This window comes from Schistocerca gregaria, chromosome 2 (assembly GCF_023897955.1).
Source record: "Schistocerca gregaria isolate iqSchGreg1 chromosome 2, iqSchGreg1.2, whole genome shotgun sequence".
Taxonomy (NCBI): Eukaryota; Metazoa; Arthropoda; class Insecta; order Orthoptera; family Acrididae; genus Schistocerca; species Schistocerca gregaria.
In genome coordinates, this window is record NC_064921.1 from 1,016,520,741 (window position 1) to 1,016,540,839 (window position 20,099).

Genomic DNA, 20,099 nt, shown 5'->3' on the forward strand with positions numbered 1-20,099 from the left:
CCAGGCTGTCAAAAGAACTGTCGCGTGTGCATTCACGGACGGGAGAGAGGCTGAGGTAATTGCGAGTGAACGGAGATGGACTCCTCCCGTTCGCAGTTTCCGTAGTGTAGCGGTTATCACGTCTGCTTCACACGCAGAAGGTCCCCGGTTCGATCCCGGGCGGGAACAGTATTTTCCTGCCTATGTCGTATTGTACTCCAGTGAGCCACGACATGTGAGGATCTTCTGCATGTACCTTTGTTCTGCAAGTAGCGCATTTATTTAATTTCTTAGTAACGATGACAACACCAGCACGAGTTGTCTCTAATGTAAGGCGCACACAAGTAGTTTCCGTGGTGTAGCGGTTATCACGTCTGCCTAACACGCAGAAGGTCCCCGTGTCGATCCCGGGCGGAAACACTTTTTTATCATTAAAAACAAGACATACTAACATGCATCTGCTACCATCTGTACCCAAAAACCTTCGTAATCGCCTTCACACGTCAGATCAGTGTCAATTGCTCACATCAAGTATGAATTTCATTTGATACTGACGCCGAGCATTTTGCGTCGACTCAGCCACTCACGTGCGACCAGTTTGCACAAAACGCTAGGGCTCGTCCGGGATTTGAACCCGGGACCTCCTGCACCCAAAGCAGGAATCATACCCCTAGACCAACGAGCCATCTGACGTGGCAAATGACTATTATTTCAGTGCACTGGGTCCCTCGATGTGGTCCAGGGTGCTCTGGAAAGTCTCGTGTAGGCTGGCGGGATGGGGGCGGCGCGAATTCCCGCGGTCGGCGGCCTTCCTGGGCTATTGGTACCTTCATGTAGAGCTGCCGCTGGGCTCGCACTCCCTGCTGCTAAGAAAGTGATTGCTTTTGCTGCTATGATTTGCAATCACGACTGCGGGAAACGCCGCTATTTCGTTAGGGGTGCTACGGCAGACACCTTCTCGAGCACCCCGAAGACTTCTTGAGCCCTTGGCTGTGATGGTTTCCAGGCTGTCAAAAGAACTGTCGCGTGTGCATTCACGGACGGGAGAGAGGCTGAGGTAATTGCGAGTGAACGGAGATGGACTCCTCCCGTTCGCTGTTTCCGTAGTGTAGCGGTTATCACGTCTGCTTCACACGCAGAAGGTCCCCGGTTCGATCCCGGGCGGGAACAGTATTTTCCTGCCTATGTCGTATTGTACTCCAGTGAGCCACGACATGTGAGGATCTTCTGCATGTACCTTTGTTCTGCAAGTAGCGCATTTATTTAATTTCTTAGTAACGATGACAACACCAGCACGAGTTGTCTCTAATGTAAGGCGCACACAAGCAGTTTCCGTGGTGTAGCGGTTATCACGTCTGCCTAACACGCAGAAGGTCCCCGTGTCGATCCCGGGCGGAAACACTTTTTTATCATTAAAAACAAGACATACTAACATGCATCTGCTACCATCTGTACCCAAAAACCTTCGTAATCGCCTTCACACGTCAGATCAGTGTCAATTGCTCACATCAAATATGAATTTCATTTGATACTGACGCCGAGCATTTTGCGTCGACTCAGCCACTCACGTGCGACCAGTTTGCACAAAACGCTAGGGCTCGTCCGGGATTTGAACCCGGGACCTCCTGCACCCAAAGCAGGAATCATACCCCTAGACCAACGAGCCATCTGACGTGGCAAATGACTATTATTTCAGTGCACTGGGTCCCTCGATGTGGTCCAGGGTGCTCTGGAAAGTCTCGTGTAGGCTGGCGGGATGGGGGCGGCGCGAATTCCCGCGGTCGGCGGCCTTCCTGGGCTATTGGTACCTTCATGTAGAGCTGCCGCTGGGCTCGCACTCCCTGCTGCTAAGAAAGTGATTGCTTTTGCTGCTATGATTTGCAATCACGACTGCGGGAAACGCCGCTATTTCGTTAGGGGTGCTACGGCAGACACCTTCTCGAGCACCCCGAAGACTTCTTGAGCCCTTGGCTGTGATGGTTTCCAGGCTGTCAAAAGAACTGTCGCGTGTGCATTCACGGACGGGAGAGAGGCTGAGGTAATTGCGAGTGAACGGAGATGGACTCCTCCCGTTCGCTGTTTCCGTAGTGTAGCGGTTATCACGTCTGCTTCACACGCAGAAGGTCCCCGGTTCGATCCCGGGCGGGAACAGTATTTTCCTGCCTATGTCGTATTGTACTCCAGTGAGCCACGACATGTGAGGATCTTCTGCATGTACCTTTGTTCTGCAAGTAGCGCATTTATTTAATTTCTTAGTAACGATGACAACACCAGCACGAGTTGTCTCTAATGTAAGGCGCACACAAGTAGTTTCCGTGGTGTAGCGGTTATCACGTCTGCCTAACACGCAGAAGGTCCCCGTGTCGATCCCGGGCGGAAACACTTTTTTATCATTAAAAACAAGACATACTAACATGCATCTGCTACCATCTGTACCCAAAAACCTTCGTAATCGCCTTCACACGTCAGATCAGTGTCAATTGCTCACATCAAATATGAATTTCATTTGATACTGACGCCGAGCATTTTGCGTCGACTCAGCCACTCACGTGCGACCAGTTTGCACAAAACGATAGGGCTCGTCCGGGATTTGAACCCGGGACCTCCTGCACCCAAAGCAGGAATCATACCCCTAGACCAACGAGCCATCTGACGTGGCAAATGACTATTATTTCAGTGCACTGGGTCCCTCGATGTGGTCCAGGGTGCTCTGGAAAGTCTCGTGTAGGCTGGCGGGATGGGGGCGGCGCGAATTCCCGCGGTCGGCGGCCTTCCTGGGCTATTGGTACCTTCATGTAGAGCTGCCGCTGGGCTCGCACTCCCTGCTGCTAAGAAAGTGATTGCTTTTGCTGCTATGATTTGCAATCACGACTGCGGGAAACGCCGCTATTTCGTTAGGGGTGCTACGGCAGACACCTTCTCGAGCACCCCGAAGACTTCTTGAGCCCTTGGCTGTGATGGTTTCCAGGCTGTCAAAAGAACCGTCGCGTGTGCATTCACGGACGGGAGAGAGGCTGAGGTAATTGCGAGTGAACGGAGATGGACTCCTCCCGTTCGCTGTTTCCGTAGTGTAGCGGTTATCACGTCTGCTTCACACGCAGAAGGTCCCCGGTTCGATCCCGGGCGGGAACAGTATTTTCCTGCCTATGTCGTATTGTACTCCAGTGAGCCACGACATGTGAGGATCTTCTGCATGTACCTTTGTTCTGCAAGTAGCGCATTTATTTAATTTCTTAGTAACGATGACAACACCAGCACGAGTTGTCTCTAATGTAAGGCGCACACAAGTAGTTTCCGTGGTGTAGCGGTTATCACGTCTGCCTAACACGCAGAAGGTCCCCGTGTCGATCCCGGGCGGAAACACTTTTTTATCATTAAAAACAAGACATACTAACATGCATCTGCTACCATCTGTACCCAAAAACCTTCGTAATCGCCTTCACACGTCAGATCAGTGTCAATTGCTCACATCAAATATGAATTTCATTTGATACTGACGCCGAGCATTTTGCGTCGACTCAGCCACTCACGTGCGACCAGTTTGCACAAAACGATAGGGCTCGTCCGGGATTTGAACCCGGGACCTCCTGCACCCAAAGCAGGAATCATACCCCTAGACCAACGAGCCATCTGACGTGGCAAATGACTATTATTTCAGTGCACTGGGTCCCTCGATGTGGTCCAGGGTGCTCTGGAAAGTCTCGTGTAGGCTGGCGGGATGGGGGCGGCGCGAATTCCCGCGGTCGGCGGCCTTCCTGGGCTATTGGTACCTTCATGTAGAGCTGCCGCTGGGCTCGCACTCCCTGCTGCTAAGAAAGTGATTGCTTTTGCTGCTATGATTTGCAATCACGACTGCGGGAAACGCCGCTATTTCGTTAGGGGTGCTACGGCAGACACCTTCTCGAGCACCCCGAAGACTTCTTGAGCCCTTGGCTGTGATGGTTTCCAGGCTGTCAAAAGAACCGTCGCGTGTGCATTCACGGACGGGAGAGAGGCTGAGGTAATTGCGAGTGAACGGAGATGGACTCCTCCCGTTCGCTGTTTCCGTAGTGTAGCGGTTATCACGTCTGCTTCACACGCAGAAGGTCCCCGGTTCGATCCCGGGCGGGAACAGTATTTTCCTGCCTATGTCGTATTGTACTCCAGTGAGCCACGACATGTGAGGATCTTCTGCATGTACCTTTGTTCTGCAAGTAGCGCATTTATTTAATTTCTTAGTAACGATGACAACACCAGCACGAGTTGTCTCTAATGTAAGGCGCACACAAGTAGTTTCCGTGGTGTAGCGGTTATCACGTCTGCCTAACACGCAGAAGGTCCCCGTGTCGATCCCGGGCGGAAACACTTTTTTATCATTAAAAACAAGACATACTAACATGCATCTGCTACCATCTGTACCCAAAAACCTTCGTAATCGCCTTCACACGTCAGATCAGTGTCAATTGCTCACATCAAATATGAATTTCATTTGATACTGACGCCGAGCATTTTGCGTCGACTCAGCCACTCACGTGCGACCAGTTTGCACAAAACGCTAGGGCTCGTCCGGGATTTGAACCCGGGACCTCCTGCACCCAAAGCAGGAATCATACCCCTAGACCAACGAGCCATCTGACGTGGCAAATGACTATTATTTCAGTGCACTGGGTCCCTCGATGTGGTCCAGGGTGCTCTGGAAAGTCTCGTGTAGGCTGGCGGGATGGGGGCGGCGCGAATTCCCGCGGTCGGCGGCCTTCCTGGGCTATTGGTACCTTCATGTAGAGCTGCCGCTGGGCTCGCACTCCCTGCTGCTAAGAAAGTGATTGCTTTTGCTGCTATGATTTGCAATCACGACTGCGGGAAACGCCGCTATTTCGTTAGGGGTGCTACGGCAGACACCTTCTCGAGCACCCCGAAGACTTCTTGAGCCCTTGGCTGTGATGGTTTCCAGGCTGTCAAAAGAACTGTCGCGTGTGCATTCACGGACGGGAGAGAGGCTCAGGTAATTGCGAGTGAACGGAGATGGACTCCTCCCGTTCGCTGTTTCCGTAGTGTAGCGGTTATCACGTCTGCTTCACACGCAGAAGGTCCCCGGTTCGATCCCGGGCGGGAACAGTATTTTCCTGCCTATGTCGTATTGTACTCCAGTGAGCCACGACATGTGAGGATCTTCTGCATGTACCTTTGTTCTGCAAGTAGCGCATTTATTTAATTTCTTAGTAACGATGACAACACCAGCACGAGTTGTCTCTAATGTAAGGCGCACACAAGTAGTTTCCGTGGTGTAGCGGTTATCACGTCTGCCTAACACGCAGAAGGTCCCCGTGTCGATCCCGGGCGGAAACACTTTTTTATCATTAAAAACAAGACATACTAACATGCATCTGCTACCATCTGTACCCAAAAACCTTCGTAATCGCCTTCACACGTCAGATCAGTGTCAATTGCTCACATCAAATATGAATTTCATTTGATACTGACGCCGAGCATTTTGCGTCGACTCAGCCACTCACGTGCGACCAGTTTGCACAAAACGCTAGGGCTCGTCCGGGATTTGAACCCGGGACCTCCTGCACCCAAAGCAGGAATCATACCCCTAGACCAACGAGCCATCTGACGTGGCAAATGACTATTATTTCAGTGCACTGGGTCCCTCGATGTGGTCCAGGGTGCTCTGGAAAGTCTCGTGTAGGCTGGCGGGATGGGGGCGGCGCGAATTCCCGCGGTCGGCGGCCTTCCTGGGCTATTGGTACCTTCATGTAGAGCTGCCGCTGGGCTCGCACTCCCTGCTGCTAAGAAAGTGATTGCTTTTGCTGCTATGATTTGCAATCACGACTGCGGGAAACGCCGCTATTTCGTTAGGGGTGCTACGGCAGACACCTTCTCGAGCACCCCGAAGACTTCTTGAGCCCTTGGCTGTGATGGTTTCCAGGCTGTCAAAAGAACTGTCGCGTGTGCATTCACGGACGGGAGAGAGGCTGAGGTAATTGCGAGTGAACGGAGATGGACTCCTCCCGTTCGCTGTTTCCGTAGTGTAGCGGTTATCACGTCTGCTTCACACGCAGAAGGTCCCCGGTTCGATCCCGGGCGGGAACAGTATTTTCCTGCCTATGTCGTATTGTACTCCAGTGAGCCACGACATGTGAGGATCTTCTGCATGTACCTTTGTTCTGCAAGTAGCGCATTTATTTAATTTCTTAGTAACGATGACAACACCAGCACGAGTTGTCTCTAATGTAAGGCGCACACAAGTAGTTTCCGTGGTGTAGCGGTTATCACGTCTGCCTAACACGCAGAAGGTCCCCGTGTCGATCCCGGGCGGAAACACTTTTTTATCATTAAAACCAAGACATACTAACATGCATCTGCTACCATCTGTACCCAAAAACCTTCGTAATCGCCTTCACACGTCAGATCAGTGTCAATTGCTCACATCAAATATGAATTTCATTTGATACTGACGCCGAGCATTTTGCGTCGACTCAGCCACTCACGTGCGACCAGTTTGCACAAAACGCTAGGGCTCGTCCGGGATTTGAACCCGGGACCTCCTGCACCCAAAGCAGGAATCATACCCCTAGACCAACGAGCCATCTGACGTGGCAAATGACTATTATTTCAGTGCACTGGGTCCCTCGATGTGGTCCAGGGTGCTCTGGAAAGTCTCGTGTAGGCTGGCGGGATGGGGGCGGCGCGAATTCCCGCGGTCGGCGGCCTTCCTGGGCTATTGGTACCTTCATGTAGAGCTGCCGCTGGGCTCGCACTCCCTGCTGCTAAGAAAGTGATTGCTTTTGCTGCTATGATTTGCAATCACGACTGCGGGAAACGCCGCTATTTCGTTAGGGGTGCTACGGCAGACACCTTCTCGAGCACCCCGAAGACTTCTTGAGCCCTTGGCTGTGATGGTTTCCAGGCTGTCAAAAGAACCGTCGCGTGTGCATTCACGGACGGGAGAGAGGCTGAGGTAATTGCGAGTGAACGGAGATGGACTCCTCCCGTTCGCTGTTTCCGTAGTGTAGCGGTTATCACGTCTGCTTCACACGCAGAAGGTCCCCGGTTCGATCCCGGGCGGGAACAGTATTTTCCTGCCTATGTCGTATTGTACTCCAGTGAGCCACGACATGTGAGGATCTTCTGCATGTACCTTTGTTCTGCAAGTAGCGCATTTATTTAATTTCTTAGTAACGATGACAACACCAGCACGAGTTGTCTCTAATGTAAGGCGCACACAAGTAGTTTCCGTGGTGTAGCGGTTATCACGTCTGCCTAACACGCAGAAGGTCCCCGTGTCGATCCCGGGCGGAAACACTTTTTTATCATTAAAAACAAGACATACTAACATGCATCTGCTACCATCTGTACCCAAAAACCTTCGTAATCGCCTTCACACGTCAGATCAGTGTCAATTGCTCACATCAAATATGAATTTCATTTGATACTGACGCCGAGCATTTTGCGTCGACTCAGCCACTCACGTGCGACCAGTTTGCACAAAACGCTAGGGCTCGTCCGGGATTTGAACCCGGGACCTCCTGCACCCAAAGCAGGAATCATACCCCTAGACCAACGAGCCATCTGACGTGGCAAATGACTATTATTTCAGTGCACTGGGTCCCTCGATGTGGTCCAGGGTGCTCTGGAAAGTCTCGTGTAGGCTGGCGGGATGGGGGCGGCGCGAATTCCCGCGGTCGGCGGCCTTCCTGGGCTATTGGTACCTTCATGTAGAGCTGCCGCTGGGCTCGCACTCCCTGCTGCTAAGAAAGTGATTGCTTTTGCTGCTATGATTTGCAATCACGACTGCGGGAAACGCCGCTATTTCGTTAGGGGTGCTACGGCAGACACCTTCTCGAGCACCCCGAAGACTTCTTGAGCCCTTGGCTGTGATGGTTTCCAGGCTGTCAAAAGAACTGTCGCGTGTGCATTCACGGACGGGAGAGAGGCTGAGGTAATTGCGAGTGAACGGAGATGGACTCCTCCCGTTCGCTGTTTCCGTAGTGTAGCGGTTATCACGTCTGCTTCACACGCAGAAGGTCCCCGGTTCGATCCCGGGCGGGAACAGTATTTTCCTGCCTATGTCGTATTGTACTCCAGTGAGCCACGACATGTGAGGATCTTCTGCATGTACCTTTGTTCTGCAAGTAGCGCATTTATTTAATTTCTTAGTAACGATGACAACACCAGCACGAGTTGTCTCTAATGTAAGGCGCACACAAGTAGTTTCCGTGGTGTAGCGGTTATCACGTCTGCCTAACACGCAGAAGGTCCCCGTGTCGATCCCGGGCGGAAACACTTTTTTATCATTAAAAACAAGACATACTAACATGCATCTGCTACCATCTGTACCCAAAAACCTTCGTAATCGCCTTCACACGTCAGATCAGTGTCAATTGCTCACATCAAATATGAATTTCATTTGATACTGACGCCGAGCATTTTGCGTCGACTCAGCCACTCACGTGCGACCAGTTTGCACAAAACGCTAGGGCTCGTCCGGGATTTGAACCCGGGACCTCCTGCACCCAAAGCAGGAATCATACCCCTAGACCAACGAGCCATCTGACGTGGCAAATGACTATTATTTCAGTGCACTGGGTCCCTCGATGTGGTCCAGGGTGCTCTGGAAAGTCTCGTGTAGGCTGGCGGGATGGGGGCGGCGCGAATTCCCGCGGTCGGCGGCCTTCCTGGGCTATTGGTACCTTCATGTAGAGCTGCCGCTGGGCTCGCACTCCCTGCTGCTAAGAAAGTGATTGCTTTTGCTGCTATGATTTGCAATCACGACTGCGGGAAACGCCGCTATTTCGTTAGGGGTGCTACGGCAGACACCTTCTCGAGCACCCCGAAGACTTCTTGAGCCCTTGGCTGTGATGGTTTCCAGGCTGTCAAAATAACCGTCGCGTGTGCATTCACGGACGGGAGAGAGGCTGAGGTAATTGCGAGTGAACGGAGATGGACTCCTCCCGTTCGCTGTTTCCGTAGTGTAGCGGTTATCACGTCTGCTTCACACGCAGAAGGTCCCCGGTTCGATCCCGGGCGGGAACAGTATTTTCCTGCCTATGTCGTATTGTACTCCAGTGAGCCACGACATGTGAGGATCTTCTGCATGTACCTTTGTTCTGCAAGTAGCGCATTTATTTAATTTCTTAGTAACGATGACAACACCAGCACGAGTTGTCTCTAATGTAAGGCGCACACAAGTAGTTTCCGTGGTGTAGCGGTTATCACGTCTGCCTAACACGCAGAAGGTCCCCGTGTCGATCCCGGGCGGAAACACTTTTTTATCATTAAAAACAAGACATACTAACATGCATCTGCTACCATCTGTACCCAAAAACCTTCGTAATCGCCTTCACACGTCAGATCAGTGTCAATTGCTCACATCAAGTATGAATTTCATTTGATACTGACGCCGAGCATTTTGCGTCGACTCAGCCACTCACGTGCGACCAGTTTGCACAAAACGCTAGGGCTCGTCCGGGATTTGAACCCGGGACCTCCTGCACCCAAAGCAGGAATCATACCCCTAGACCAACGAGCCATCTGACGTGGCAAATGACTATTATTTCAGTGCACTGGGTCCCTCGATGTGGTCCAGGGTGCTCTGGAAAGTCTCGTGTAGGCTGGCGGGATGGGGGCGGCGCGAATTCCCGCGGTCGGCGGCCTTCCTGGGCTATTGGTACCTTCATGTAGAGCTGCCGCTGGGCTCGCACTCCCTGCTGCTAAGAAAGTGATTGCTTTTGCTGCTATGATTTGCAATCACGACTGCGGGAAACGCCGCTATTTCGTTAGGGGTGCTACGGCAGACACCTTCTCGAGCACCCCGAAGACTTCTTGAGCCCTTGGCTGTGATGGTTTCCAGGCTGTCAAAAGAACCGTCGCGTGTGCATTCACGGACGGGAGAGAGGCTGAGGTAATTGCGAGTGAACGGAGATGGACTCCTCCCGTTCGCTGTTTCCGTAGTGTAGCGGTTATCACGTCTGCTTCACACGCAGAAGGTCCCCGGTTCGATTCCGGGCGGGAACAGTATTTTCCTGCCTATGTCGTATTGTACTCCAGTGAGCCACGACATGTGAGGATCTTCTGCATGTACCTTTGTTCTGCAAGTAGCGCATTTATTTAATTTCTTAGTAACGATGACAACACCAGCACGAGTTGTCTCTAATGTAAGGCGCACACAAGTAGTTTCCGTGGTGTAGCGGTTATCACGTCTGCCTAACACGCAGAAGGTCCCCGTGTCGATCCCGGGCGGAAACACTTTTTTATCATTAAAAACAAGACATACTAACATGCATCTGCTACCATCTGTACCCAAAAACCTTCGTAATCGCCTTCACACGTCAGATCAGTGTCAATTGCTCACATCAAATATGAATTTCATTTGATACTGACGCCGAGCATTTTGCGTCGACTCAGCCACTCACGTGCGACCAGTTTGCACAAAACGCTAGGGCTCGTCCGGGATTTGAACCCGGGACCTCCTGCACCCAAAGCAGGAATCATACCCCTAGACCAACGAGCCATCTGACGTGGCAGATGACTATTATTTCAGTGCACTGGGTCCCTCGATGTGGTCCAGGGTGCTCTGGAAAGTCTCGTGTAGGCTGGCGGGATGGGGGCGGCGCGAATTCCCGCGGTCGGCGGCCTTCCTGGGCTATTGGTACCTTCATGTAGAGCTGCTGCTGGGCTCGCACTCCCTGCTGCTAAGAAAGTGATTGCTTTTGCTGCTATGATTTGCAATCACGACTGCGGGAAACGCCGCTATTTCGTTAGGGGTGCTACGGCAGACACCTTCTCGAGCACCCCGAAGACTTCTTGAGCCCTTGGCTGTGATGGTTTCCAGTCTGTCAAAAGAACTGTCGCGTGTGCATTCACGGACGGGAGAGAGGCTGAGGTAATTGCGAGTGAACGGAGATGGACTCCTCCCGTTCGCAGTTTCCGTAGTGTAGCGGTTATCACGTCTGCTTCACACGCAGAAGGTCCCCGGTTCGATCCCGGGCGGGAACAGTATTTTCCTGCCTATGTCGTATTGTACTCCAGTGAGCCACGACATGTGAGGATCTTCTGCATGTACCTTTGTTCTGCAAGTAGCGCATTTATTTAATTTCTTAGTAACGATGACAACACCAGCACGAGTTGTCTCTAATGTAAGGCGCACACAAGTAGTTTCCGTGGTGTAGCGGTTATCACGTCTGCCTAACACGCAGAAGGTCCCCGTGTCGATCCCGGGCGGAAACACTTTTTTATCATTAAAAACAAGACATACTAACATGCATCTGCTACCATCTGTACCCAAAAACCTTCGTAATCGCCTTCACACGTCAGATCAGTGTCAATTGCTCACATCAAGTATGAATTTCATTTGATACTGACGCCGAGCATTTTGCGTCGACTCAGCCACTCACGTGCGACCAGTTTGCACAAAACGCTAGGGCTCGTCCGGGATTTGAACCCGGGACCTCCTGCACCCAAAGCAGGAATCATACCCCTAGACCAACGAGCCATCTGACGTGGCAAATGACTATTATTTCAGTGCACTGGGTCCCTCGATGTGGTCCAGGGTGCTCTGGAAAGTCTCGTGTAGGCTGGCGGGATGGGGGCGGCGCGAATTCCCGCGGTCGGCGGCCTTCCTGGGCTATTGGTACCTTCATGTAGAGCTGCCGCTGGGCTCGCACTCCCTGCTGCTAAGAAAGTGATTGCTTTTGCTGCTATGATTTGCAATCACGACTGCGGGAAACGCCGCTATTTCGTTAGGGGTGCTACGGCAGACACCTTCTCGAGCACCCCGAAGACTTCTTGAGCCCTTGGCTGTGATGGTTTCCAGGCTGTCAAAAGAACTGTCGCGTGTGCATTCACGGACGGGAGAGAGGCTGAGGTAATTGCGAGTGAACGGAGATGGACTCCTCCCGTTCGCTGTTTCCGTAGTGTAGCGGTTATCACGTCTGCTTCACACGCAGAAGGTCCCCGGTTCGATTCCGGGCGGGAACAGTATTTTCCTGCCTATGTCGTATTGTACTCCAGTGAGCCACGACATGTGAGGATCTTCTGCATGTACCTTTGTTCTGCAAGTAGCGCATTTATTTAATTTCTTAGTAACGATGACAACACCAGCACGAGTTGTCTCTAATGTAAGGCGCACACAAGTAGTTTCCGTGGTGTAGCGGTTATCACGTCTGCCTAACACGCAGAAGGTCCCCGTGTCGATCCCGGGCGGAAACACTTTTTTATCATTAAAAACAAGACATACTAACATGCATCTGCTACCATCTGTACCCAAAAACCTTCGTAATCGCCTTCACACGTCAGATCAGTGTCAATTGCTCACATCAAATATGAATTTCATTTGATACTGACGCCGAGCATTTTGCGTCGACTCAGCCACTCACGTGCGACCAGTTTGCACAAAACGCTAGGGCTCGTCCGGGATTTGAACCCGGGACCTCCTGCACCCAAAGCAGGAATCATACCCCTAGACCAACGAGCCATCTGACGTGGCAGATGACTATTATTTCAGTGCACTGGGTCCCTCGATGTGGTCCAGGGTGCTCTGGAAAGTCTCGTGTAGGCTGGCGGGATGGGGGCGGCGCGAATTCCCGCGGTCGGCGGCCTTCCTGGGCTATTGGTACCTTCATGTAGAGCTGCCGCTGGGCTCGCACTCCCTGCTGCTAAGAAAGTGATTGCTTTTGCTGCTATGATTTGCAATCACGACTGCGGGAAACGCCGCTATTTCGTTAGGGGTGCTACGGCAGACACCTTCTCGAGCACCCCGAAGACTTCTTGAGCCCTTGGCTGTGATGGTTTCCAGTCTGTCAAAAGAACTGTCGCGTGTGCATTCACGGACGGGAGAGAGGCTGAGGTAATTGCGAGTGAACGGAGATGGACTCCTCCCGTTCGCAGTTTCCGTAGTGTAGCGGTTATCACGTCTGCTTCACACGCAGAAGGTCCCCGGTTCGATCCCGGGCGGGAACAGTATTTTCCTGCCTATGTCGTATTGTACTCCAGTGAGCCACGACATGTGAGGATCTTCTGCATGTACCTTTGTTCTGCAAGTAGCGCATTTATTTAATTTCTTAGTAACGATGACAACACCAGCACGAGTTGTCTCTAATGTAAGGCGCACACAAGTAGTTTCCGTGGTGTAGCGGTTATCACGTCTGCCTAACACGCAGAAGGTCCCCGTGTCGATCCCGGGCGGAAACACTTTTTTATCATTAAAAACAAGACATACTAACATGCATCTGCTACCATCTGTACCCAAAAACCTTCGTAATCGCCTTCACACGTCAGATCAGTGTCAATTGCTCACATCAAATATGAATTTCATTTGATACTGACGCCGAGCATTTTGCGTCGACTCAGCCACTCACGTGCGACCAGTTTGCACAAAACGCTAGGGCTCGTCCGGGATTTGAACCCGGGACCTCCTGCACCCAAAGCAGGAATCATACCCCTAGACCAACGAGCCATCTGACGTGGCACATGACTATTATTTCAGTGCACTGGTTCCCTCGATGTGGTCCAGGGTGCTCTGGAAAGTCTCGTGTAGGCTGGCGGGATGGGGGCGGCGTGAATTCCCGCGGTCGGCGGCCTTCCTGGGCTATTGGTACCTTCATGTAGAGCTGCCGCTGGGCTCGCACTCCCTGCTGCTAAGAAAGTGATTGCTTTTGCTGCTATGATTTGCAATCACGACTGCGGGAAACGCCGCTATTTCGTTAGGGGTGCTACGGCAGACACCTTCTCGAGCACCCCAAAGACTTCTTGAGCCCTTGGCTGTGATGGTTTCCAGGCTGTCAAAAGAACTGTCGCGTGTGCATTCACGGACGGGAGAGAGGCTGAGGTAATTGCGAGTGAACGGTGATGGACTCCTCCCGTTCGCAGTTTCCGTAGTGTAGCGGTTATCACGTCTGCTTCACACGCAGAAGGTCCCCGGTTCGATCCCGGGCGGGAACAGTATTTTCCTGCCTATGTCGTATTGTACTCCAGTGAGCCACGACATGTGAGGATCTTCTGCATGTACCTTTGTTCTGCAAGTAGCGCATTTATTTAATTTCTTAGTAACGATGACAACACCAGCACGAGTTGTCTCTAATGTAAGGCGCACACAAGTAGTTTCCGTGGTGTAGCGGTTATCACGTCTGCCTAACACGCAGAAGGTCCCCGTGTCGATCCCGGGCGGAAACACTTTTTTATCATTAAAAACAAGACATACTAACATGCATCTGCTACCATCTGTACCCAAAAACCTTCGTAATCGCCTTCACACGTCAGATCAGTGTCAATTGCTCACATCAAGTATGAATTTCATTTGATACTGACGCCGAGCATTTTGCGTCGACTCAGCCACTCACGTGCGACCAGTTTGCACAAAACGCTAGGGCTCGTCCGGGATTTGAACCCGGGACCTCCTGCACCCAAAGCAGGAATCATACCCCTAGACCAACGAGCCATCTGACGTGGCAAATGACTATTATTTCAGTGCACTGGGTCCCTCGATGTGGTCCAGGGTGCTCTGGAAAGTCTCGTGTAGGCTGGCGGGATGGGGGCGGCGCGAATTCCCGCGGTCGGCGGCCTTCCTGGGCTATTGGTACCTTCATGTAGAGCTGCCGCTGGGCTCGCACTCCCTGCTGCTAAGAAAGTGATTGCTTTTGCTGCTATGATTTGCAATCACGACTGCGGGAAACGCCGCTATTTCGTTAGGGGTGCTACGGCAGACACCTTCTCGAGCACCCCGAAGACTTCTTGAGCCCTTGGCTGTGATGGTTTCCAGGCTGTCAAAAGAACTGTCGCGTGTGCATTCACGGACGGGAGAGAGGCTGAGGTAATTGCGAGTGAACGGAGATGGACTCCTCCCGTTCGCAGTTTCCGTAGTGGAGCGGTTATCACGTCTGCTTCACACGCAGAAGGTCCCCGGTTCGATCCCGGGCGGGAACAGTATTTTCCTGCCTATGTCGTATTGTACTCCAGTGAGCCACGACATGTGAGGATCTTCTGCATGTACCTTTGTTCTGCAAGTAGCGCATTTATTTAATTTCTTAGTAACGATGACAACACCAGCACGAGTTGTCTCTAATGTAAGGCGCACACAAGTAGTTTCCGTGGTGTAGCGGTTATCACGTCTGCCTAACACGCAGAAGGTCCCCGTGTCGATCCCGGGCGGAAACACTTTTTTATCATTAAAAACAAGACATACTAACATGCATCTGCTACCATCTGTACCCAAAAACCTTCGTAATCGCCTTCACACGTCAGATCAGTGTCAATTGCTCACATCAAATATGAATTTCATTTGATACTGACGCCGAGCATTTTGCGTCGACTCAGCCACTCACGTGCGACCAGTTTGCACAAAACGCTAGGGCTCGTCCGGGATTTGAACCCGGGACCTCCTGCACCCAAAGCAGGAATCATACCCCTAGACCAACGAGCCATCTGACGTGGCAAATGACTATTATTTCAGTGCACTGGGTCCCTCGATGTGGTCCAGGGTGCTCTGGAAAGTCTCGTGTAGGCTGGCGGGATGGGGGCGGCGCGAATTCCCGCGGTCGGCGGCCTTCCTGGGCTATTGGTACCTTCATGTAGAGCTGCCGCTGGGCTCGCACTCCCTGCTGCTAAGAAAGTGATTGCTTTTGCTGCTATGATTTGCAATCACGACTGCGGGAAACGCCGCTATTTCGTTAGGGGTGCTACGGCAGACACCTTCTCGAGCACCCCGAAGACTTCTTGAGCCCTTGGCTGTGATGGTTTCCAGGCTGTCAAAAGAACTGTCGCGTGTGCATTCACGGACGGGAGAGAGGCTGAGGTAATTGCGAGTGAACGGAGATGGACTCCTCCCGTTCGCAGTTTCCGTAGTGGAGCGGTTATCACGTCTGCTTCACACGCAGAAGGTCCCCGGTTCGATCCCGGGCGGGAACAGTGTTTTCCTGCCTATGTCGTATTGTACTCCAGTGAGCCACGACATGTGAGGATCTTCTGCATGTACCTTTGTTCTGCAAGTAGCGCATTTATTTAATTTCTTAGTAACGATGACAACACCAGCACGAGTTGTCTCTAATGTAAGGCGCACACAAGTAGTTTCCGTGGTGTAGCGGTTATCACGTCTGCCTAACACGCAGAAGGTCCCCGTGTCGATCCCGGGCGGAAACACTTTTTTATCATTAAAAACAAGACATACTAACATGCATCTGCTACCATCTGTACCCAAAAACCTTCGTAATCGCCTTCACACGTCAGATCAGTGTCAATTGCTCACATCAAATATGAATTTCATTTGATACTGACGCCGAGCATTTTGCGTCGACTCAGCCACTCACGTGCGACCAGTTTGCACAAAACGCTAGGGCTCGTCCGGGATTTGAACCCGGGACCTCCTGCACCCAAAGCAGGAATCATACCCCTAGACCAACGAGCCATCTGACGTGGCAAATGACTATTATTTCAGTGCACTGGGTCCCTCGATGTGGTCCAGGGTGCTCTGGAAAGTCTCGTGTAGGCTGGCGGGATGGGGGCGGCGCGAATTCCCGCGGTCGGCGGCCTTCCTGGGCTATTGGTACCTTCATGTAGAGCTGCCGCTGGGCTCGCACTCCCTGCTGCTAAGAAAGTGATTGCTTTTGCTGCTATGATTTGCAATCACGACTGCGGGAAACGCCGCTATTTCGTTAGGGGTGCTACGGCAGACACCTTCTCGAGCACCCCGAAGACTTCTTGAGCCCTTGGCTGTGATGGTTTCCAGGCTGTCAAAAGAACTGTCGCGTGTGCATTCACGGACGGGAGAGAGGCTGAGGTAATTGCGAGTGAACGGAGATGGACTCCTCCCGTTCGCAGTTTCCGTAGTGGAGCGGTTATCACGTCTGCTTCACACGCAGAAGGTCCCCGGTTCGATCCCGGGCGGGATCAGTATTTTCCTGCCTATGTCGTATTGTACTCCAGTGAGCCACGACATGTGAGGATCTTCTGCATGTACCTTTGTTCTGCAAGTAGCGCATTTATTTAATTTCTTAGTAACGATGACAACACCAGCACGAGTTGTCTCTAATGTAAGGCGCACACAAGTAGTTTCCGTGGTGTAGCGGTTATCACGTCTGCCTAACACGCAGAAGGTCCCCGTGTCGATCCCGGGCGGAAACACTTTTTTATCATTAAAAACAAGACATACTAACATGCATCTGCTACCATCTGTACCCAAAAACCTTCGTAATCGCCTTCACACGTCAGATCAGTGTCAATTGCTCACATCAAATATGAATTTCATTTGATACTGACGCCGAGCATTTTGCGTCGACTCAGCCACTCACGTGCGACCAGTTTGCACAAAACGCTAGGGCTCGTCCGGGATTTGAACCCGGGACCTCCTGCACCCAAAGCAGGAATCATACCCCTAGACCAACGAGCCATCTGACGTGGCAAATGACTATTATTTCAGTGCACTGGGTCCCTCGATGTGGTCCAGGGTGCTCTGGAAAGTCTCGTGTAGGCTGGCGGGATGGGGGCGGCGCGAATTCCCGCGGTCGGCGGCCTTCCTGGGCTATTGGTACCTTCATGTAGAGCTGCCGCTGGGCTCGCACTCCCTGCTGCTAAGAAAGTGATTGCTTTTGCTGCTATGATTTGCAATCACGACTGCGGGAAACGCCGCTATTTCGTTAGGGGTGCTACGGCAGACACCTTCTCGAGCACCCCGAAGACTTCTTGAGCCCTTGGCTGTGATGGTTTCCAGGCTGTCAAAAGAACTGTCGCGTGTGCATTCACGGACGGGAGAGAGGCTGAGGTAATTGCGAGTGAACGGAGATGGACTCCTCCCGTTCGCAGTTTCCGCAGTGTAGCGGTTATCACGTCTGCTTCACACGCAGAAGGTCCCCGGTTCGATCCCGGGCGGGAACAGTATTTTCCTGCCTATGTCGTATTGTACTCCAGTGAGCCACGACATGTGAGGATCTTCTGCATGTACCTTTGTTCTGCAAGTAGCGCATTTATTTAATTTCTTAGTAACGATGACAACACCAGCACGAGTTGTCTCTAATGTAAGGCGCACACAAGTAGTTTCCGTGGTGTAGCGGTTATCACGTCTGCCTAACACGCAGAAGGTCCCCGTGTCGATCCCGGGCGGAAACACTTTTTTATCATTAAAAACAAGACATACTAACATGCATCTGCTACCATCTGTACCCAAAAACCTTCGTAATCGCCTTCACACGTCAGATCAGTGTCAATTGCTCACATCAAATATGAATTTCATTTGATACTGACGCCGAGCATTTTGCGTCGACTCAGCCACTCACGTGCGACCAGTTTGCACAAAACGCTAGGGCTCGTCCGGGATTTGAACCCGGGACCTCCTGCACCCAAAGCAGGAATCATACCCCTAGACCAACGAGCCATCTGACGTGGCACATGACTATTATTTCAGTGCACTGGTTCCCTCGATGTGGTCCAGGGTGCTCTGGAAAGTCTCGTGTAGGCTGGCGGGATGGGGGCGGCGTGAATTCCCGCGGTCGGCGGCCTTCCTGGGCTATTGGTACCTTCATGTAGAGCTGCCGCTGGGCTCGCACTCCCTGCTGCTAAGAAAGTGATTGCTTTTGCTGCTATGATTTGCAATCACGACTGCGGGAAACGCCGCTATTTCGTTAGGGGTGCTACGGCAGACACCTTCTCGAGCACCCCAAAGACTTCTTGAGCCCTTGGCTGTGATGGTTTCCAGGCTGTCAAAAGAACTGTCGCGTGTGCATTCACGGACGGGAGAGAGGCTGAGGTAATTGCGAGTGAACGGAGATGGACTCCTCCCGTTCGCAGTTTCCGTAGTGGAGCGGTTATCACGTCTGCTTCACACGCAGAAGGTCCCCGGTTCGATCCCGGGCGGGATCAGTATTTTCCTGCCTATGTCGTATTGTACTCCAGTGAGCCACGACATGTGAGGATCTTCTGCATGTACCTTTGTTCTGCAAGTAGCGCATTTATTTAATTTCTTAGTAACGATGACAACACCAGCACGAGTTGTCTCTAATGTAAGGCGCACACAAGTAGTTTCCGTGGTGTAGCGGTTATCACGTCTGCCTAACACGCAGAAGGTCCCCGTGTCGATCCCGGGCGGAAACACTTTTTTATCATTAAAAACAAGACATACTAACATGCATCTGCTACCATCTGTACCCAAAAACCTTCGTAATCGCCTTCACACGTCAGATCAGTGTCAATTGCTCACATCAAATATGAATTTCATTTGATACTGACGCCGAGCATTTTGCGTCGACTCAGCCACTCACGTGCGACCAGTTTGCACAAAACGCTAGGGCTCGTCCGGGATTTGAACCCGGGACCTCCTGCACCCAAAGCAGGAATCATACCCCTAGACCAACGAGCCATCTGACGTGGCAAATGACTATTATTTCAGTGCACTGGGTCCCTCGATGTGGTCCAGGGTGCTCTGGAAAGTCTCGTGTCGGCTGGCGGGATGGGGGCGGCGCGAATTCCCGCGGTCGGCGGCCTTCCTGGGCTATTGGTACCTTCATGTAGAGCTGCCGCTGGGCTCGCACTCCCTGCTGCTAAGAAAGTGATTGCTTTTGCTGCTATGATTTGCAATCACGACTGCGGGAAACGCCGCTATTTCGTTAGGGGTGCTACGGCAGACACCTTCTCGAGCACCCCGAAGACTTCTTGAGCCCTTGGCTGTGATGGTTTCCAGGCTGTCAAAAGAACTGTCGCGTGTGCATTCACGGACGGGAGAGAGGCTGAGGTAATTGCGAGTGAACGGAGATGGACTCCTCCCGTTCGCAGTTTCCGCAGTGTAGCGGTTATCACGTCTGCTTCACACGCAGAAGGTCCCCGGTTCGATCCCGGGCGGGAACAGTATTTTCCTGCCTATGTCGTATTGTACTCCAGTGAGCCACGACATGTGAGGATCTTCTGCATGTACCTTTGTTCTGCAAGTAGCGCATTTATTTAATTTCTTAGTAACGATGACAACACCAGCACGAGTTGTCTCTAATGTAAGGCGCACACAAGTAGTTTCCGTGGTGTAGCGGTTATCACGTCTGCCTAACACGCAGAAGGTCCCCGTGTCGATCCCGGGCGGAAACACTTTTTTATCATTAAAAACAAGACATACTAACATGCATCTGCTACCATCTGTACCCAAAAACCTTCGTAATCGCCTTCAC

The 20,099-nt window shown here is 52.0% G+C and overlaps 62 non-coding genes across 62 annotated transcripts; 42 read left to right on the forward strand and 20 right to left on the reverse strand.

Moving 5' to 3' along the window:
- The first annotated feature begins 95 nt into the window (after nt 1-95).
- Trnav-cac (transfer RNA valine (anticodon CAC)) lies at nt 96-168 on the forward strand. The gene has a single exon. It is a non-coding gene; the product is annotated as a tRNA-Val (tRNA).
- Nucleotides 169-326: 158 nt separating this feature from the next.
- Nucleotides 327-399, forward strand: Trnav-aac (transfer RNA valine (anticodon AAC)). The gene has a single exon. It is a non-coding gene; the product is annotated as a tRNA-Val (tRNA).
- A 193-nt stretch (nt 400-592) lies between these two features.
- Nucleotides 593-664, reverse strand: Trnap-ugg (transfer RNA proline (anticodon UGG)). The gene has a single exon. It is a non-coding gene; the product is annotated as a tRNA-Pro (tRNA).
- A 412-nt stretch (nt 665-1,076) lies between these two features.
- Nucleotides 1,077-1,149, forward strand: Trnav-cac (transfer RNA valine (anticodon CAC)). Its single transcript has one exon. It is a non-coding gene; the product is annotated as a tRNA-Val (tRNA).
- A 158-nt stretch (nt 1,150-1,307) lies between these two features.
- Nucleotides 1,308-1,380, forward strand: Trnav-aac (transfer RNA valine (anticodon AAC)). Its single transcript has one exon. It is a non-coding gene; the product is annotated as a tRNA-Val (tRNA).
- A 193-nt stretch (nt 1,381-1,573) lies between these two features.
- On the reverse strand, nt 1,574-1,645 carry Trnap-ugg (transfer RNA proline (anticodon UGG)). The gene has a single exon. It is a non-coding gene; the product is annotated as a tRNA-Pro (tRNA).
- A 412-nt stretch (nt 1,646-2,057) lies between these two features.
- Trnav-cac (transfer RNA valine (anticodon CAC)) lies at nt 2,058-2,130 on the forward strand. The gene has a single exon. It is a non-coding gene; the product is annotated as a tRNA-Val (tRNA).
- Nucleotides 2,131-2,288: 158 nt separating this feature from the next.
- On the forward strand, nt 2,289-2,361 carry Trnav-aac (transfer RNA valine (anticodon AAC)). Its single transcript has one exon. It is a non-coding gene; the product is annotated as a tRNA-Val (tRNA).
- A 193-nt stretch (nt 2,362-2,554) lies between these two features.
- Nucleotides 2,555-2,626, reverse strand: Trnap-ugg (transfer RNA proline (anticodon UGG)). Its single transcript has one exon. It is a non-coding gene; the product is annotated as a tRNA-Pro (tRNA).
- A 412-nt stretch (nt 2,627-3,038) lies between these two features.
- On the forward strand, nt 3,039-3,111 carry Trnav-cac (transfer RNA valine (anticodon CAC)). Its single transcript has one exon. It is a non-coding gene; the product is annotated as a tRNA-Val (tRNA).
- Nucleotides 3,112-3,269: 158 nt separating this feature from the next.
- Nucleotides 3,270-3,342, forward strand: Trnav-aac (transfer RNA valine (anticodon AAC)). The gene has a single exon. It is a non-coding gene; the product is annotated as a tRNA-Val (tRNA).
- Nucleotides 3,343-3,535: 193 nt separating this feature from the next.
- On the reverse strand, nt 3,536-3,607 carry Trnap-ugg (transfer RNA proline (anticodon UGG)). Its single transcript has one exon. It is a non-coding gene; the product is annotated as a tRNA-Pro (tRNA).
- Nucleotides 3,608-4,019: 412 nt separating this feature from the next.
- Nucleotides 4,020-4,092, forward strand: Trnav-cac (transfer RNA valine (anticodon CAC)). Its single transcript has one exon. It is a non-coding gene; the product is annotated as a tRNA-Val (tRNA).
- A 158-nt stretch (nt 4,093-4,250) lies between these two features.
- Trnav-aac (transfer RNA valine (anticodon AAC)) lies at nt 4,251-4,323 on the forward strand. Its single transcript has one exon. It is a non-coding gene; the product is annotated as a tRNA-Val (tRNA).
- Nucleotides 4,324-4,516: 193 nt separating this feature from the next.
- Trnap-ugg (transfer RNA proline (anticodon UGG)) lies at nt 4,517-4,588 on the reverse strand. Its single transcript has one exon. It is a non-coding gene; the product is annotated as a tRNA-Pro (tRNA).
- Nucleotides 4,589-5,000: 412 nt separating this feature from the next.
- Trnav-cac (transfer RNA valine (anticodon CAC)) lies at nt 5,001-5,073 on the forward strand. Its single transcript has one exon. It is a non-coding gene; the product is annotated as a tRNA-Val (tRNA).
- Nucleotides 5,074-5,231: 158 nt separating this feature from the next.
- Trnav-aac (transfer RNA valine (anticodon AAC)) lies at nt 5,232-5,304 on the forward strand. The gene has a single exon. It is a non-coding gene; the product is annotated as a tRNA-Val (tRNA).
- Nucleotides 5,305-5,497: 193 nt separating this feature from the next.
- Nucleotides 5,498-5,569, reverse strand: Trnap-ugg (transfer RNA proline (anticodon UGG)). Its single transcript has one exon. It is a non-coding gene; the product is annotated as a tRNA-Pro (tRNA).
- A 412-nt stretch (nt 5,570-5,981) lies between these two features.
- On the forward strand, nt 5,982-6,054 carry Trnav-cac (transfer RNA valine (anticodon CAC)). Its single transcript has one exon. It is a non-coding gene; the product is annotated as a tRNA-Val (tRNA).
- A 158-nt stretch (nt 6,055-6,212) lies between these two features.
- On the forward strand, nt 6,213-6,285 carry Trnav-aac (transfer RNA valine (anticodon AAC)). Its single transcript has one exon. It is a non-coding gene; the product is annotated as a tRNA-Val (tRNA).
- A 193-nt stretch (nt 6,286-6,478) lies between these two features.
- Nucleotides 6,479-6,550, reverse strand: Trnap-ugg (transfer RNA proline (anticodon UGG)). The gene has a single exon. It is a non-coding gene; the product is annotated as a tRNA-Pro (tRNA).
- Nucleotides 6,551-6,962: 412 nt separating this feature from the next.
- Nucleotides 6,963-7,035, forward strand: Trnav-cac (transfer RNA valine (anticodon CAC)). The gene has a single exon. It is a non-coding gene; the product is annotated as a tRNA-Val (tRNA).
- A 158-nt stretch (nt 7,036-7,193) lies between these two features.
- On the forward strand, nt 7,194-7,266 carry Trnav-aac (transfer RNA valine (anticodon AAC)). Its single transcript has one exon. It is a non-coding gene; the product is annotated as a tRNA-Val (tRNA).
- A 193-nt stretch (nt 7,267-7,459) lies between these two features.
- Trnap-ugg (transfer RNA proline (anticodon UGG)) lies at nt 7,460-7,531 on the reverse strand. The gene has a single exon. It is a non-coding gene; the product is annotated as a tRNA-Pro (tRNA).
- A 412-nt stretch (nt 7,532-7,943) lies between these two features.
- On the forward strand, nt 7,944-8,016 carry Trnav-cac (transfer RNA valine (anticodon CAC)). Its single transcript has one exon. It is a non-coding gene; the product is annotated as a tRNA-Val (tRNA).
- A 158-nt stretch (nt 8,017-8,174) lies between these two features.
- Nucleotides 8,175-8,247, forward strand: Trnav-aac (transfer RNA valine (anticodon AAC)). The gene has a single exon. It is a non-coding gene; the product is annotated as a tRNA-Val (tRNA).
- A 193-nt stretch (nt 8,248-8,440) lies between these two features.
- Nucleotides 8,441-8,512, reverse strand: Trnap-ugg (transfer RNA proline (anticodon UGG)). Its single transcript has one exon. It is a non-coding gene; the product is annotated as a tRNA-Pro (tRNA).
- Nucleotides 8,513-8,924: 412 nt separating this feature from the next.
- On the forward strand, nt 8,925-8,997 carry Trnav-cac (transfer RNA valine (anticodon CAC)). The gene has a single exon. It is a non-coding gene; the product is annotated as a tRNA-Val (tRNA).
- A 158-nt stretch (nt 8,998-9,155) lies between these two features.
- Trnav-aac (transfer RNA valine (anticodon AAC)) lies at nt 9,156-9,228 on the forward strand. Its single transcript has one exon. It is a non-coding gene; the product is annotated as a tRNA-Val (tRNA).
- Nucleotides 9,229-9,421: 193 nt separating this feature from the next.
- On the reverse strand, nt 9,422-9,493 carry Trnap-ugg (transfer RNA proline (anticodon UGG)). Its single transcript has one exon. It is a non-coding gene; the product is annotated as a tRNA-Pro (tRNA).
- A 412-nt stretch (nt 9,494-9,905) lies between these two features.
- Nucleotides 9,906-9,978, forward strand: Trnav-cac (transfer RNA valine (anticodon CAC)). The gene has a single exon. It is a non-coding gene; the product is annotated as a tRNA-Val (tRNA).
- Nucleotides 9,979-10,136: 158 nt separating this feature from the next.
- On the forward strand, nt 10,137-10,209 carry Trnav-aac (transfer RNA valine (anticodon AAC)). Its single transcript has one exon. It is a non-coding gene; the product is annotated as a tRNA-Val (tRNA).
- Nucleotides 10,210-10,402: 193 nt separating this feature from the next.
- On the reverse strand, nt 10,403-10,474 carry Trnap-ugg (transfer RNA proline (anticodon UGG)). The gene has a single exon. It is a non-coding gene; the product is annotated as a tRNA-Pro (tRNA).
- A 412-nt stretch (nt 10,475-10,886) lies between these two features.
- Trnav-cac (transfer RNA valine (anticodon CAC)) lies at nt 10,887-10,959 on the forward strand. Its single transcript has one exon. It is a non-coding gene; the product is annotated as a tRNA-Val (tRNA).
- A 158-nt stretch (nt 10,960-11,117) lies between these two features.
- Trnav-aac (transfer RNA valine (anticodon AAC)) lies at nt 11,118-11,190 on the forward strand. The gene has a single exon. It is a non-coding gene; the product is annotated as a tRNA-Val (tRNA).
- A 193-nt stretch (nt 11,191-11,383) lies between these two features.
- Trnap-ugg (transfer RNA proline (anticodon UGG)) lies at nt 11,384-11,455 on the reverse strand. The gene has a single exon. It is a non-coding gene; the product is annotated as a tRNA-Pro (tRNA).
- A 412-nt stretch (nt 11,456-11,867) lies between these two features.
- Nucleotides 11,868-11,940, forward strand: Trnav-cac (transfer RNA valine (anticodon CAC)). Its single transcript has one exon. It is a non-coding gene; the product is annotated as a tRNA-Val (tRNA).
- A 158-nt stretch (nt 11,941-12,098) lies between these two features.
- On the forward strand, nt 12,099-12,171 carry Trnav-aac (transfer RNA valine (anticodon AAC)). Its single transcript has one exon. It is a non-coding gene; the product is annotated as a tRNA-Val (tRNA).
- A 193-nt stretch (nt 12,172-12,364) lies between these two features.
- Trnap-ugg (transfer RNA proline (anticodon UGG)) lies at nt 12,365-12,436 on the reverse strand. Its single transcript has one exon. It is a non-coding gene; the product is annotated as a tRNA-Pro (tRNA).
- Nucleotides 12,437-12,848: 412 nt separating this feature from the next.
- On the forward strand, nt 12,849-12,921 carry Trnav-cac (transfer RNA valine (anticodon CAC)). The gene has a single exon. It is a non-coding gene; the product is annotated as a tRNA-Val (tRNA).
- A 158-nt stretch (nt 12,922-13,079) lies between these two features.
- Nucleotides 13,080-13,152, forward strand: Trnav-aac (transfer RNA valine (anticodon AAC)). Its single transcript has one exon. It is a non-coding gene; the product is annotated as a tRNA-Val (tRNA).
- A 193-nt stretch (nt 13,153-13,345) lies between these two features.
- On the reverse strand, nt 13,346-13,417 carry Trnap-ugg (transfer RNA proline (anticodon UGG)). Its single transcript has one exon. It is a non-coding gene; the product is annotated as a tRNA-Pro (tRNA).
- Nucleotides 13,418-13,829: 412 nt separating this feature from the next.
- Nucleotides 13,830-13,902, forward strand: Trnav-cac (transfer RNA valine (anticodon CAC)). The gene has a single exon. It is a non-coding gene; the product is annotated as a tRNA-Val (tRNA).
- Nucleotides 13,903-14,060: 158 nt separating this feature from the next.
- On the forward strand, nt 14,061-14,133 carry Trnav-aac (transfer RNA valine (anticodon AAC)). Its single transcript has one exon. It is a non-coding gene; the product is annotated as a tRNA-Val (tRNA).
- A 193-nt stretch (nt 14,134-14,326) lies between these two features.
- On the reverse strand, nt 14,327-14,398 carry Trnap-ugg (transfer RNA proline (anticodon UGG)). The gene has a single exon. It is a non-coding gene; the product is annotated as a tRNA-Pro (tRNA).
- A 412-nt stretch (nt 14,399-14,810) lies between these two features.
- Trnav-cac (transfer RNA valine (anticodon CAC)) lies at nt 14,811-14,883 on the forward strand. The gene has a single exon. It is a non-coding gene; the product is annotated as a tRNA-Val (tRNA).
- Nucleotides 14,884-15,041: 158 nt separating this feature from the next.
- On the forward strand, nt 15,042-15,114 carry Trnav-aac (transfer RNA valine (anticodon AAC)). The gene has a single exon. It is a non-coding gene; the product is annotated as a tRNA-Val (tRNA).
- A 193-nt stretch (nt 15,115-15,307) lies between these two features.
- Nucleotides 15,308-15,379, reverse strand: Trnap-ugg (transfer RNA proline (anticodon UGG)). Its single transcript has one exon. It is a non-coding gene; the product is annotated as a tRNA-Pro (tRNA).
- A 412-nt stretch (nt 15,380-15,791) lies between these two features.
- On the forward strand, nt 15,792-15,864 carry Trnav-cac (transfer RNA valine (anticodon CAC)). Its single transcript has one exon. It is a non-coding gene; the product is annotated as a tRNA-Val (tRNA).
- A 158-nt stretch (nt 15,865-16,022) lies between these two features.
- On the forward strand, nt 16,023-16,095 carry Trnav-aac (transfer RNA valine (anticodon AAC)). The gene has a single exon. It is a non-coding gene; the product is annotated as a tRNA-Val (tRNA).
- A 193-nt stretch (nt 16,096-16,288) lies between these two features.
- Nucleotides 16,289-16,360, reverse strand: Trnap-ugg (transfer RNA proline (anticodon UGG)). Its single transcript has one exon. It is a non-coding gene; the product is annotated as a tRNA-Pro (tRNA).
- A 412-nt stretch (nt 16,361-16,772) lies between these two features.
- Trnav-cac (transfer RNA valine (anticodon CAC)) lies at nt 16,773-16,845 on the forward strand. Its single transcript has one exon. It is a non-coding gene; the product is annotated as a tRNA-Val (tRNA).
- Nucleotides 16,846-17,003: 158 nt separating this feature from the next.
- On the forward strand, nt 17,004-17,076 carry Trnav-aac (transfer RNA valine (anticodon AAC)). The gene has a single exon. It is a non-coding gene; the product is annotated as a tRNA-Val (tRNA).
- Nucleotides 17,077-17,269: 193 nt separating this feature from the next.
- Trnap-ugg (transfer RNA proline (anticodon UGG)) lies at nt 17,270-17,341 on the reverse strand. The gene has a single exon. It is a non-coding gene; the product is annotated as a tRNA-Pro (tRNA).
- Nucleotides 17,342-17,753: 412 nt separating this feature from the next.
- Nucleotides 17,754-17,826, forward strand: Trnav-cac (transfer RNA valine (anticodon CAC)). Its single transcript has one exon. It is a non-coding gene; the product is annotated as a tRNA-Val (tRNA).
- A 158-nt stretch (nt 17,827-17,984) lies between these two features.
- Nucleotides 17,985-18,057, forward strand: Trnav-aac (transfer RNA valine (anticodon AAC)). Its single transcript has one exon. It is a non-coding gene; the product is annotated as a tRNA-Val (tRNA).
- Nucleotides 18,058-18,250: 193 nt separating this feature from the next.
- Trnap-ugg (transfer RNA proline (anticodon UGG)) lies at nt 18,251-18,322 on the reverse strand. Its single transcript has one exon. It is a non-coding gene; the product is annotated as a tRNA-Pro (tRNA).
- A 412-nt stretch (nt 18,323-18,734) lies between these two features.
- Nucleotides 18,735-18,807, forward strand: Trnav-cac (transfer RNA valine (anticodon CAC)). Its single transcript has one exon. It is a non-coding gene; the product is annotated as a tRNA-Val (tRNA).
- Nucleotides 18,808-18,965: 158 nt separating this feature from the next.
- Trnav-aac (transfer RNA valine (anticodon AAC)) lies at nt 18,966-19,038 on the forward strand. Its single transcript has one exon. It is a non-coding gene; the product is annotated as a tRNA-Val (tRNA).
- Nucleotides 19,039-19,231: 193 nt separating this feature from the next.
- Nucleotides 19,232-19,303, reverse strand: Trnap-ugg (transfer RNA proline (anticodon UGG)). The gene has a single exon. It is a non-coding gene; the product is annotated as a tRNA-Pro (tRNA).
- A 412-nt stretch (nt 19,304-19,715) lies between these two features.
- Trnav-cac (transfer RNA valine (anticodon CAC)) lies at nt 19,716-19,788 on the forward strand. Its single transcript has one exon. It is a non-coding gene; the product is annotated as a tRNA-Val (tRNA).
- A 158-nt stretch (nt 19,789-19,946) lies between these two features.
- On the forward strand, nt 19,947-20,019 carry Trnav-aac (transfer RNA valine (anticodon AAC)). The gene has a single exon. It is a non-coding gene; the product is annotated as a tRNA-Val (tRNA).
- Nucleotides 20,020-20,099: the final 80 nt, after the last annotated feature.